Consider the following 12,701-nt stretch of genomic DNA (forward strand, 5'->3'; position numbering starts at 1 on the left):
CAAGATAATGACATGTGGTATGTCATCACTGAAGGTCCGATTAAAATATTGAAAGCCAACACAGCAGTTGCAATCACCGATGGGGAACCTCATAGAATTGTAAAGCCCAGAGATGAATGGACTGCTGAGGATAAGAGAAAAGCAAATTTGGACAATGTGCAAAGAATATACTGTACAAAACGTTGGATAAAGTAACTTTCAGTAAAATCAAGATATGTAAGACAGCTAAGGAAATTTGGGAAAAACTGATCCAGCTTTGTGAAGGAAATGAACAAACGAAAGAGAATAAACTTTCTGTTGCTGTTCAGAAGTTTGACAACATCAAGATGAGAGCTGGAGAATCGATGCATGAGTATGATGAAAGAGTAAGTTGTATCATCAATGATCTAAATGCACTTGGAAAAGTGTATACCAACAAAGAAGTTGTATTAAAAGTGATCAGAGGTCTTCCGAAGGAGTGGGACGTTAAGACCATGGCAATGAGGGAATCCAATGATCTAAACAAGGTTGAGCTTCATGACCTATTTGTTGATCTGAAGGCCTATGAGTTTGAGCTGCAAACTCGAGAAGGAGAACCTTCTACTCCAGCAGCCACAACTGCTTTACCTGCTGTCAGAACAGAACCAACTGGTTCAGTCGAGAAGTCTGCTGATCAACTGAGCAATGATGCTATGTCATTGTTCATCAAAAAGTTTGGAAGGTTTATGAGGAAAAATCAAGGGAACTTCCAGAAGCATTATCAGAGAAACAATTCTAAAGAGGAATCAAATTCTTGCTACAACTGTGGCAAACCCGGTCACTTCATTGCTGACTGTCCCAAACTCAAGAAGGACAGTCAAGGCTCGACTGAAAGAAAGAAGAAGTCATATGAGCACAAAAGGAGATCCAAGGATGATAAGAAGTCTTTTAGGAAGAAGCATGAGGTGCTCTTAGCTGAAGAAAGCAAGTCCAAATGGGCAGAAACTGACAGCGAGGAGTCAGAGCCAGAAACCTCATGCAGTTCCAGTGATAGTGAAGAGGAAGTGAAGTGTCTAATGGCTGATAATACAGAAGTGGAGTCAAGCAGTCAACAGGTATTTGACTTCAGCTCACCTGATTTTACTAGAGAAGAACTTATTTCAACTCTTCACGACATGGTTAATGAATACCACAAGCTCGCCTTATCTTTTGAAAAGGCCAGAGCAAAGCAAACTGATCCCATAGACAATAAAACTAAAACTGATGAATCAGTTGATGTGTTGAGTCTAAAAAGGGAGATTGCTGAGCTCAATGCTGAAAGAAGCAGGAATCAATCAATGATTCAGAAGTTGATGCTTGAGAATTCAAAGCAAACTGAGCTTATTCAGGCTTGGAACAAATCATCTGATGCATTAACTGAAATACAGAACTCATAGAAATCAGTTACTGATAAAACTGGTTTAGGGTTCAGTAACCAAGATGAAATGTCTTCCAATGATACTCGACCAAAACTGAATATGGATAAAGAGAAATACATTCACTTTGTCAAATCAGTTGTGGTACAAGAACAAACTGAACCAAGTAAACTGGTTTAACAGCCTATTGAAAGTACGAACAAGGCTAGAAGATATGGTATTGGTTATATTCTAAAAGTTTTAACTGACTCACGCAGTCAGTCGTCAAACAAATTCAGCAGGAATTATTCAAATGGCTACTCCAATTACTATAACAACAAGCCAGTTCAAAAAAGATATCGGCTGAACAATCAGTTGAACAAAGCTAAATCACATATTGTCTCATCTACACACTACACACCAAGCACACACAAATCGAGAAAGACCATCTGGAATACAGCAACTGGACAGTCAGTTAGACTGATCCAAGTCTGGGTTTCTAAAGGACTAATCAGTGTAGGACCCAAATAACTAAGGGTACCAAAATTATATCTTGTGTGTGATTGCAGATAACAGGTACAAGCAAGGAATCAATCTGGTACTTGGATAGTGGATGCTCAGGACACATGACGGGAGATGCAAACTTGTTATCTCAACTGATCAAGTACACTGGACCAAACATCAGTTTCGGAGATAATTCCAAAGGTAAAACTGTGGGTAAGGGTAAGCTTATCCATGGTAACTTTATCATTAATGATGTCTTATTAGTTGAGAATCTCAAGTATAATCTGATTAGCATCAGTCAGTTATGCGATAATGGATTCTCAGTTCAGTTTGACAAACATTTTTGTTCAGTCAAAGACTCAACTGATGAGGTCATACTAACTGGCAAACGGTGTGGAAACACTTACAAAGTCAGTTGGAATGATCAACCTTATGCACCAGTATGTTTTATTGCTTCAAAATCTTCTAAAAACTGGTTGAGGCATAAGAGATTAAACCACCTGAACTTTAAATCTATTGCATATCTGAGTAATCACGATCTTGTCACTGGTTTGCCCAAAATGGATTTTACCAAAGATAAAATTTGTTCAGTATGTCAGTTTGGTAAACAAGTAAAATCTTCTTTTAAAAACAAGGGCCGTAAATCTTTTTCCCGATGCTTAGAGCTGTTACATATAGATCTATTTGGTCCAATACCAGTCATGAGCTTAGGGGGAATGAAATACACCTTGGTGGTTGTGGATGATTTTTCAAGATTTACTTGGGTTATTTTTCTCAAATCCAAAGAACAAACTGCTGTACAACTGATCAAGCTTTTCAAAAGACTATTAAATGAGAAATCAGTTGGAATTGATAGAATCAGATCCGATCGAGGAATTGAATTCATCAATCAAATTCTTTCAAATTTTTTAGAAAATGCTGGAATTAAGCATGAGTTCTCAGCAGCTAGAACTCCTCAGCAAAATGGTGTAGCTGAGAGGAGAAATCGAACCCTTAAAGAAGCTGCTAGAACAATGCTTGCTGATTCTGGTATTTCTCAAAGGTTTTGGGCAAAGGCAGTAAACACTGCGTGTTATACTCAGAACAGATCGATGATTAATAAAAATCATTTGAAAACACCTTATGAGATATGGCATGGACGAAAAAGTGTGGTTTCTTACTTCAAAATATTCGGCTGCAAATGTTTTATTCTTGACAATGACAAAAATCATTTAAAAGCCTTTGATGCTAAATCTGCAGAGGGAATATTTCTGGGATATTCTTCAGTCAGCAAAGATTATAGAGTTTTTAACAAGAGCACACTAAATGTTGAAGAGTCTATACATGTTGTTTTTGATGAAACTATACTAACTGACAAGCCAACTGATCCAGTTGAGCTAGTGGATAGATTTACAGATGTCAATTTAGAAGATGATTTACAGATATCAATTTAGAAGATGATGATGAAGAAGAAAATCATATCAATCAAGACAACCTCCAAACACCTGAACCAGAAGTGTTAGATCAACCAGTTGAACAAGAAGCTGTTCCTGATAATCAGTTGGCGGAGCCTATTGAGGATATTCAATTACCAACTGAAGCAGCAGCAACTGAAACTGAAGAAAACACCCAGTTGCAAACTGAAGCAATTGCTGACTTGGATACAACAAATATTGAATACAGATGGAAGAAATCACATCCTCCAGAATTGGTAATAGATAACACATCTGATCTGGTGAGAACTAGAAATCAGGTGCTCAATTTATTTATTCATTCAGCTTTCATATCGCAATTAGAACCGAAGAAAACTGATGAAGCTCTTGCTGATCCAAACTGGACAAATGCAATGCAAGAGGAGCTGAATCAGTTTACCCATAACAATGTCTGGAACCTAGTTCCAAGACCAGTTTCAAAAACTGTTATAGGTACAAAATAGGTGTACAGGAATAAACTGAATGAAGATGGTTCATTTGTGCGCAATAAGGCGAGACTGGTAGCACAAGGATACATGCAAGAAGAAGGAATTGACTATTATGAAACATATGCACCAGTTACAAGACTGGAAGCTATCAGAATATTTATTGCCTATGCATCATTCAAAAATTTCAAAGTCTACCAGATGGATGTAAAGAGCGCATTCCTAAATGATCAGTTGCAAGAAGAAGTCTACGTTGAATAACCTCAAAGTTTCATCAATCACCATTTTCCTGATCATGTCTACCATTTGAACAAAGCCTTATATGGTCTTAAACAAGCTCCAAGAGCTTGGTATGAAACTCTTTCAAAATTTCTAACTGATCACGATTTTTCTGTTGGATCAGTTGATAAGACATTGTTCAAATTTTCAAAGAATGATCACATTTTACTCGTTCAAATTTATGTTGATGACATTATATTTGGTTCAACTAACCCCAAATTATGCGAGAAATTTGATAAGTTGATGCAGGATAAATTTGAAATGAGCATGATGGGTAAACTGACATTTTTTCTTGGACTACAAGTGAAGCAACTGGAGACAGACATTTTTATCAGTCAGACTAAGTACACAAAGGAGTCAATGAAGAAATTTGGCATGGAATCATGTTCAGCTACAAGTACTCCCATGAGTTCATTAGTCAAACTAGACACTGATCAAGGGGGAATATCAGTTGAGGCGACACTTTACAGAGGTTTAATAGGTTCATTATTGTACCTAACTGCTAGTCGTCCTGATATTGTATTTTCTTTCTGTATTTGTGCCAGATTTCAAGCAAACCCTAAGCAATCACATTTTTCAGCTGCCAAACGTATTTTAAAATATCTCAAAGGAACTCAAAATGTTGGGTTATGGTATTCTAAAGACTCCTCTGTCAATCTAGTTGGATATTCAGATGCAGATTATGTAGGATGTAAGCTTGATCGTAAAAGTACAAGTGGATCATGTCAGTTTCTAGGAGACAGACTGATCTCTTGGTTCAGCAAGAAGCAGACATCCATTGCTACTTCCACAACTGAAGCAGAATATCTTGTTTCTGGTAGTTGCTGTGCTCAACTGCTCTGGATTCAGCAACAACTGAAAGACTATGGAGTTAGTGCCAAAGAATCGCCCATATTTTGTGACAATACAAGCAAGATCGCTATTACATACAACCCAGTTCTTCACTCAAGGACCAAGCACATAGATGTGAGGCATCACTTTATCACAGATCATGCCTTGAAGAAGGACATAAGACTGGAATATGTCTCAACTGAACAACAAGCAGCTGACATCTTCACCAAACCATTGGCCGAGACTAAGTTTTCTCACTTTCGCAATATACTTGTATTAATTGATTTATCCTAATCAGTTTTACTGCAAATATATCAATTGTTAATTAATTTGTGTCATCCATCAGTTCTTAATTTTTAACTGATGTCAGCTTGTCAGTTTGTTATTTGTCAGCTATTAAGTTCAGTTCGTGATTTACTTATCAACTGATGAGATTAACTCTTGCAGGAAGATAAAAGACAAAGATAAACTAGATAAACATTTTATTCATTTAAAAGTAATAAGCACGGAGTACAGTGAAATATTCTTCCTCAACAGCAGACCTCCACTTGGCCAACCAACCGTTTAAAACTCCGGTGGAAGTCTTAAGGAAGCTATCTGATTCAGCAATTTGTTCTAAGATCTTCCTTTCCTTCTGGAACATTAGTAGGTAGACACCGTCATCTGCGAAGATGTCCACCTCATCAGCAACGTGCAAGCGCTGCCGATATTTCTTCATTTTTGCCACCAGTTTGGGGGTGGTGGCCATTCCACACTCCTGGAGGAACTGAAGTTCTTGAAGCTTTTCCCAATATCGGAGAATCTTGTGGAAGACCTCATCTTCAATAGCAGTCATTCTTTTCTCCAGAGCTGAGTTCATAAATGCTTCGGCCATATCAGGAGTCTTCGAGCTACTTGCACATGCCATTATAAGTTTTGGATAATTATTTGCTAATATGTTTGAAACTAACCGAGTTATTCTTATTTATAGCCCATGGTCAAGGAAGCTGAAAGGACGAAATCATTACGGCAGACGATTAAGCATAAGATTTACTTTAATTCGCCTTGTTTAATTTCTCGTAATTTATATATGCATTTATTGAGGGGGAATGACGATTTAAAAAGTTAACTGAGAAGACAATAGTCAGTGGTTTTCAGCTGAACTGACTAAGTTCTCAACTGGTCAGTCAGGAGCTAATTTAACTGATCTTCTCCGATACGTTAACTGATAAATCGAAAAATATTCTATATTAAGTGACGTGAATGATTATCAAGGCATTAAATGCTGTCTTTCAACAAATACTAGGTTGAAATGTGGACCCATATAATCCATGTCTTCTCAACACACGTTTTTACTACACGTACACACGTCTTTTATTCAAATTTCCTGGACTAACACGTGTCCAATAATTTGAACAGTCACGTACATAAGTACTTAGCCCGCTCCATTTCAGTTTTTCTTTCTTACTCTTACCTAAGATTCTCAGAGCAAAAGCAAATTCAAGCTTTCTTTTTCGCAGAAAAATCATTCAGTTATAATGAAAAATCAGATTCCAGCTCACATCATGAACGCAATGGCTATTGACTTCGATTCAGTTATGACTGTCCCTGATGACGCAATGAAGAACATCTTCATTAAACTAGAATAGGCCGGACTGAAGAAATTTCTGGGTTTATCTTCCCAAGAAATTTATACCAAAGAGATTCAAGATCTCTATGCTAATGGCTTCGTCGATTAGAACGGACATATCACCACCACTGTGAATGGGCAGTTGCTGGCCATCGAGGAACAGTTCTTCTGCGACTCATTCCAGCTGCCTTCTGATGGGCTAGCAAACCTTGCTGAAGTTAAGGCATCTGATGTCGAAGAGATGCAAACTCTACTTTCTGCTGATGGACGGAAAATCAAAGTTTCTGATCCAAAGAAGGAACTGAAGCCAGAAGTTCATTTGTTGGCTGATATTGTAGCCAAGGGGCTATTAGCGAAGGCAGGATCATTTGCTGCACTAACCTTGGAGAAATTTCAGGCCATTACTGTTATTATGGCTGGTCGAAGACTGAACTGGAAGCATCTTATCTTTAATATCTTGAGGAATATGTTTCAATTAACCAAGAAGTCCAAAGGATTCGCAGTGCAGCTGAGTTATTTGATGAAAGTCAAAGGACTGGTGGCTGACGAGTCAGAGAGATCATCAAAACTGAAAATTTTCAACGCCAAAAACGTTCATCCACCAAAATCAAAGTTGGAAATGTCTCCTGAACAATTCTTGAAGATCAAGAAGGAGATTGGGACTAAACAAGCTCCCAAATCAGTCCAAAAGAAGAAAGCTCAATCAAACGCAAGTTGATTGTAACTGAATCTGAATCTGAGAAGACTCCATCTCCAAAGATCATCAAATAACCACGGACTTTGAAGACCAAGCCTGCTGAAATAGTTGGCACTATCCCAACTGATAGAGTGACTATATCAGAAACTCAACAGCCCATCAAGGCTGTCCCTTTGAAAGCAATCCCAGCTGAACCCTCAACTGAGGATCAGTTACCTCTATCCAAGATTCTGCTACAGAAGAAAGTCACTGAATCTAGTGACAAGAAGAAGCTTGTTGGAGTTACGGCTCCACTGATCAAAATCTCCAGATATAGTCCTTTACCTTTTGCCAGACCAAAAGGTGTAGTGATCAGAGAAGGTATCGATTAACCTACTTCAGGATTAAGCATTCCACATATCCTGACTGATCCAAAGGGCAAAGAAAAGATGCAAGAAGAGCACAGACCTACAAATGCTATACATGCACACATTGATCTCGTTTGGCAGGAGATTAATGAATTTTCAGCAGAGAAGCTCAAAATTTTTGATGAATGGGTCAGATTCAGGACTCATGTCTTTGCCAAAGAACTTCAGAAGAAATCTAAACTAAGGAGGTTTATTGATCTTGAAAAAGTGGTGATGAAGACAGTAAAGGCATCGACCATTACTCAAGTTCTTGAAAGAAAGAAGTATTTCTTCGATCTTATGAGAGTACAGAGACTACAGAAGATAGTTGCTAAGCTGCGGCAAAACTTTGATCCGACCAGTCCAATCGCATTCAATGATAAAGCAGTGTATGCTCAACTGGAAACGGATCTTATCAGACTACAAATGGAAATCAAACATTGGGAAATGAATCAAGAGTTAATCATCCCAGCATCCACTCAAGACTTCTCAACTGAAGATTCAGTTCAAGAGTCTCCTCGGGACGTTGCTACTTCTTCTCAAAAAGCAACTGTTCTTTCAACTTTAGTTGCTCCAACATCACCAATTTCTGTACCTCCTACTGATAATCCACAGCTTTAATCTGAAGCTGAATTGACATTGGCAAATCTAGATGAGGTCATCGAGTCAGTTACGAATGACATTCAGCTTGAAACAGTCAGAACAGCTGAAGATGTTGCATCAACTGAAAAACCAGCAGATGTTCAAGCTGAAGCAATTGAAGAACAAGCCGAAATGGCTAATTTTGAAGTACTTTATGAACCAATTCAGTCGGTGGTTATAATTGAACAGGCAGTTCTTAGTTTTACAGAAGAGGCTCAACTGAACTCAGTTTCAACTGAAAATATGCAAACTGATGTACCAATAGTTCAACAAACTGAAGAACCATCTTCTTCATTGGATCCTCCTACTATCTCTTCTCCTCCCCAGAATCTACAAGAGCTGATACATGCTGAAACGAAAGTTTCTGACAGGACTTTGGTGGTCTTTGATCAAAATACCAACGAACAAGAACCAAGGCCATCTGGATCTGTATCTCCTCATTCATCCTCAGAAATGGACTTAGTACTTGAAGAGATTCAGGACATTCAGAACAACATGTCAAAGATAATGAAAGAAATTAAGGAAATTCAACACACTCAACTTGCTCACTCTCTGAAGCTGAACTACTCAAGTGAATTTAATTCAGAGAAACTGAAGTCAATTCAAACTGCTGTGACCTCTATCTCCTTTACGATCGATGAACTTAAAAGGAACAGAGGCTTAGCTGAGAGTCTCTCCCTATCTCAAGACTCAATCAGCAAATGAGTTGAATCTATGGAGATATCTGTTTCAAATAAAATCGACTTGCTGCAAACCACTGTATTGTCAGCTGTCAAAGATATTGCAGCTGATGTCGAATTTTATCTCGAAAAGTCGATGTGCTTGACAAAAAGGGGGAAGCAGCTAGATTGATGAAGGAATAAGAGAGGATCATAACTGCAGAGACAACTGTTGTCAGTTATTAGTTGAAGGATATTTGTTTTCTTTGTACGAATCTGTACACTAGAAAAATTATTTTATCTACAAGGTTTTAAAGTATTCTCTCTACTTCTGCTGATCAGTTTATTAAGTTCCAAGTTTTGTCAATCACCAAAAATGGGGAAATTGTTGGAAACTAAATTTCAGTTATTTGACAAACTAAGCATCGTATTTATTGGACTAACTGATCAAGTATCCAGGCTACGCAAATCAACTATCAGTTGCCTAACTGAAGATTAATGCGCATAATATTAAAGGCAACTGATACCAGCGTAACTGAATTTTCAAGTCAACTGACTGATCAGTCGTAAACCGATCAGTCGATATATTCAGTCGAAAACACACAAGCTATTGCAACACGTCATCAGTTGAAAAGGACATTCAACCGACAATAGTACAAAGCAGATTGCAATTCGGAGTGGAACGTCGCGTTTTAGAATCTACAATGTACGAATGTCAGAGAATATTTACGTGTCAATCAACGGATATAAAATTCAAGTTATATTTATTGTTACCGTTGGAAGAGAAGCCTATAAATTGGTGAAGAAGGCAGCAGAGAAAATAAGAACGAACAACTATTCTATTCAAGCTTGTTGTTACGCTACTAAAATCACTACTCGTATTCAAATATCAAAAGCTCACTATTATCAGATATATCAGTAGCAATCGAGGCTACATTTACGATCTTATCAACACTTTGAAATCTTTGATATATTCATTCAGTTGTGATAAATTCAGTCACGCACTGTAAAAAATTTTGTGAACTAAGAGTTTCAGTTTTGGTAGTGTTAAGTCCAAACTGAAGTGGGTCAGTACAACTCTTGTATTCGATCAAAGTCTTTTAGTGGATATCCTATCTTCGTGATAGAAGGGGTGACGTAGGAGTTATTCTATTCTTCAAATATCTAGAAACAAACCGTGTACATTTTATTTCAGTTATCATTTTCAGTCAGTTATTCTATCTCTCAGTCAGTTTACTTCCGCAACTGTTTTCTCAGTTAAACTGATTGTTATCGACTGACGAGATAACGAGTGTCAGTTTGTCACTAAACTGAACCCAATTTTTGAAAAATATACATAATCCGTGAGTGTTTATTCAACCTCCCCTTCTAAATACTTTTCACCTTCTAACCAATCCTTTCAGGTTCCAAGGATTAGCATGCTACTACAGGAAATTTATTCAGGGATTTTCTTCGATTGCAGTGACACTCACCTCATTGACCAAGAAGAATGTCAAGTTCGTGTGGAGTGATGAATGTCAGAAGAGCTTTGATACTTTGAAGCAAGCTCTTATTTCAGCACCAGTGTAAGCCATGCCAGCAGGGCAAGGAAATTTTTTGCTATACATCAATGCCTCTAAGCTCGGTTTAGGCGCAGTTTTGATGCAGCATGGTCGGGTCATAGCTTATGCCTGCAAACAGTTGAAGTTGCATGAGAAGAACTACCCGAACCATGATCTTGAGTTAGCCGCTGTCGTCTTTGTGTTGAAGATATGGAGACATTCTTGTACGGTGAGAAATGCCAGATATTCACTGATCACAAGAGTCTCAAGTATTTCTTCACACAGAAAGAGCTAAATATGAGATAAAGACGGTGGTTAGAGTTAGTGAAAGACTACGATTGTGAAATTAGCTACCATCCGGGGAAAGCTAATGTTGTGGCAGATGCTTTGAGCAGAAAAGTTGCAGTCGTAGCACAGCTGTGAGTACAGAGATCTATTCATTCAGAGATTTAGAGATTTTTGTTAGATGTTTATCCTAAGGGCAGAGCTCCTAAGCTGTCTAATCTGACAGTCCAATCTTTGTTGTTTGACCGAATCCATGGAGGTCAGCCTTCAGATGAGCAGTTGCAGAAATGGAGACTGAAGGATGAAGCAAAGGGCAGTGTACTCTATACAGTATCTGATGGTATTGTGAGATACACAGGGAGAATGTGGGTGCTTAATGTTGATTTGATCAGAGAAGATATCTTGTCAGAGGCACATGCATCTCCGTATTCCATCCATTCAGGAGGTACTAAGATCTACAAGGATTTGCAGATTCTGTATTGGTGGCCAGTTATGAAGCGAGACATCCATCGATTTGTGTTTGAATGCCTCACTTGTCAGCAAGCAAAGGCAGAGCATCAAAGGCCAGCAAGAATGCTTAAGCTGCTCCCTATCCCCGAGTGGAAATGGGAGAATATCACCATGGACTTCGTTATTTATTTGCCGAGGTCAGTCAGAGGATCCAATGCCATTTGGGTTATAGTGGATCGACTCACTAAGTCAGCGCACTTCTTGCCAGTGAAGACGACTTTCTCCATAACGCAGTATGCGGAGCTTTATATCAGGGAGATAGTCCGATTGCACAGAATCCCAGTTTTTATTGTGTCTGACAGGGACCCAAGATTTACATCGTCCTTTTGGAAGAGTTTCAATGCAGCCATGGAGACGAAGTTGCTATTTAGTACAACATTTCACTCGCAGACAGATGACCAGTCTGAACATGTGATCTAGATTTTGGAGGATTTGTTGAGAGCTTGTGTTATCGATTTTCATGGGAATTGGGAATCAAAGCTATCTCTAGTGGAGTTTACTTACAACAACAGTTTTCAATCGTCTATAGGTATGGCTCCTTACGAGGCACTATACGGGAGGAAGTGAAGATCACCGATTCATTGGGATGAAGTCAGTGAGAGATTAGAACTTGGTCTAGAGATTGTTCAGCAGACTGCAGACGTGTTGGTACATCGTATTCTCACACCCAAGACGCAGCGGAAGTTTAAAATTTTTTTGCTTGGGCGTCGTGTGTTCAAAAACATTCATAGGGCGTGTAGAATTGTACCTTTGCGTTCTCAACGCTTGGACTCCAAACTATTCCGGTGTTTAGGCGGATATAGTCCTTCTTGTAATTTTCTACGAGCTTTTCTTCAGATTTGATCGCCTAATTAGGTCTACGATCGAAAACTTTGTTCCTCGCTTGGATTGCACTAGAAATTGCAAGCGATTTGTATGTTGAGACTGTATCCTCCGAATTTCCAAAATCCGGAGACGAAGTGGCACGGCGGTGGAAGAAAATCACTTGGCCGAAATTTTTCTCAATCTTTTGAAAGTATGGCCGAGAGATCATTGTTCATAAACATGGATTTTGGCTAATTGATTGTTAACCAATAATTAATTAATTAACAATTAATTATTGATTTTAATCAACAATTAAACAAATCAATTTGCCAAAATTCCTTCCCACAATTCTATGTGTTGGCCGTTACTTCCAAGGGAGAAAAGGAAGGAATTTTCTTGTGTTTTTGTGTGAAGAATAATTCACCACCCAACAATGAACCCTAATGGTGTATTTATAGAGTGGGACTCCTAATCTAATTAGGAGTCCATCTCCCACATGAACTCTAATAATTTCATTATATTTAAACTCCTACATAATTAATATATAATGTATTTATTAACCTTTAATAATACATTATATAATATCATATACACATATTTTATATCACCATATAAAATATATACATGTATATGTATATTTAATTAAATAACTATTATTTAATTTATAACCTAACTTTTTGGTTAATTTAATTCTAAACTCTTCAA

The sequence above is a fragment of the Primulina tabacum genome, chromosome 13 (genome assembly GCF_025594145.1).
Source record: "Primulina tabacum isolate GXHZ01 chromosome 13, ASM2559414v2, whole genome shotgun sequence".
NCBI classification, from domain to species: domain Eukaryota; kingdom Viridiplantae; phylum Streptophyta; class Magnoliopsida; order Lamiales; family Gesneriaceae; genus Primulina; species Primulina tabacum.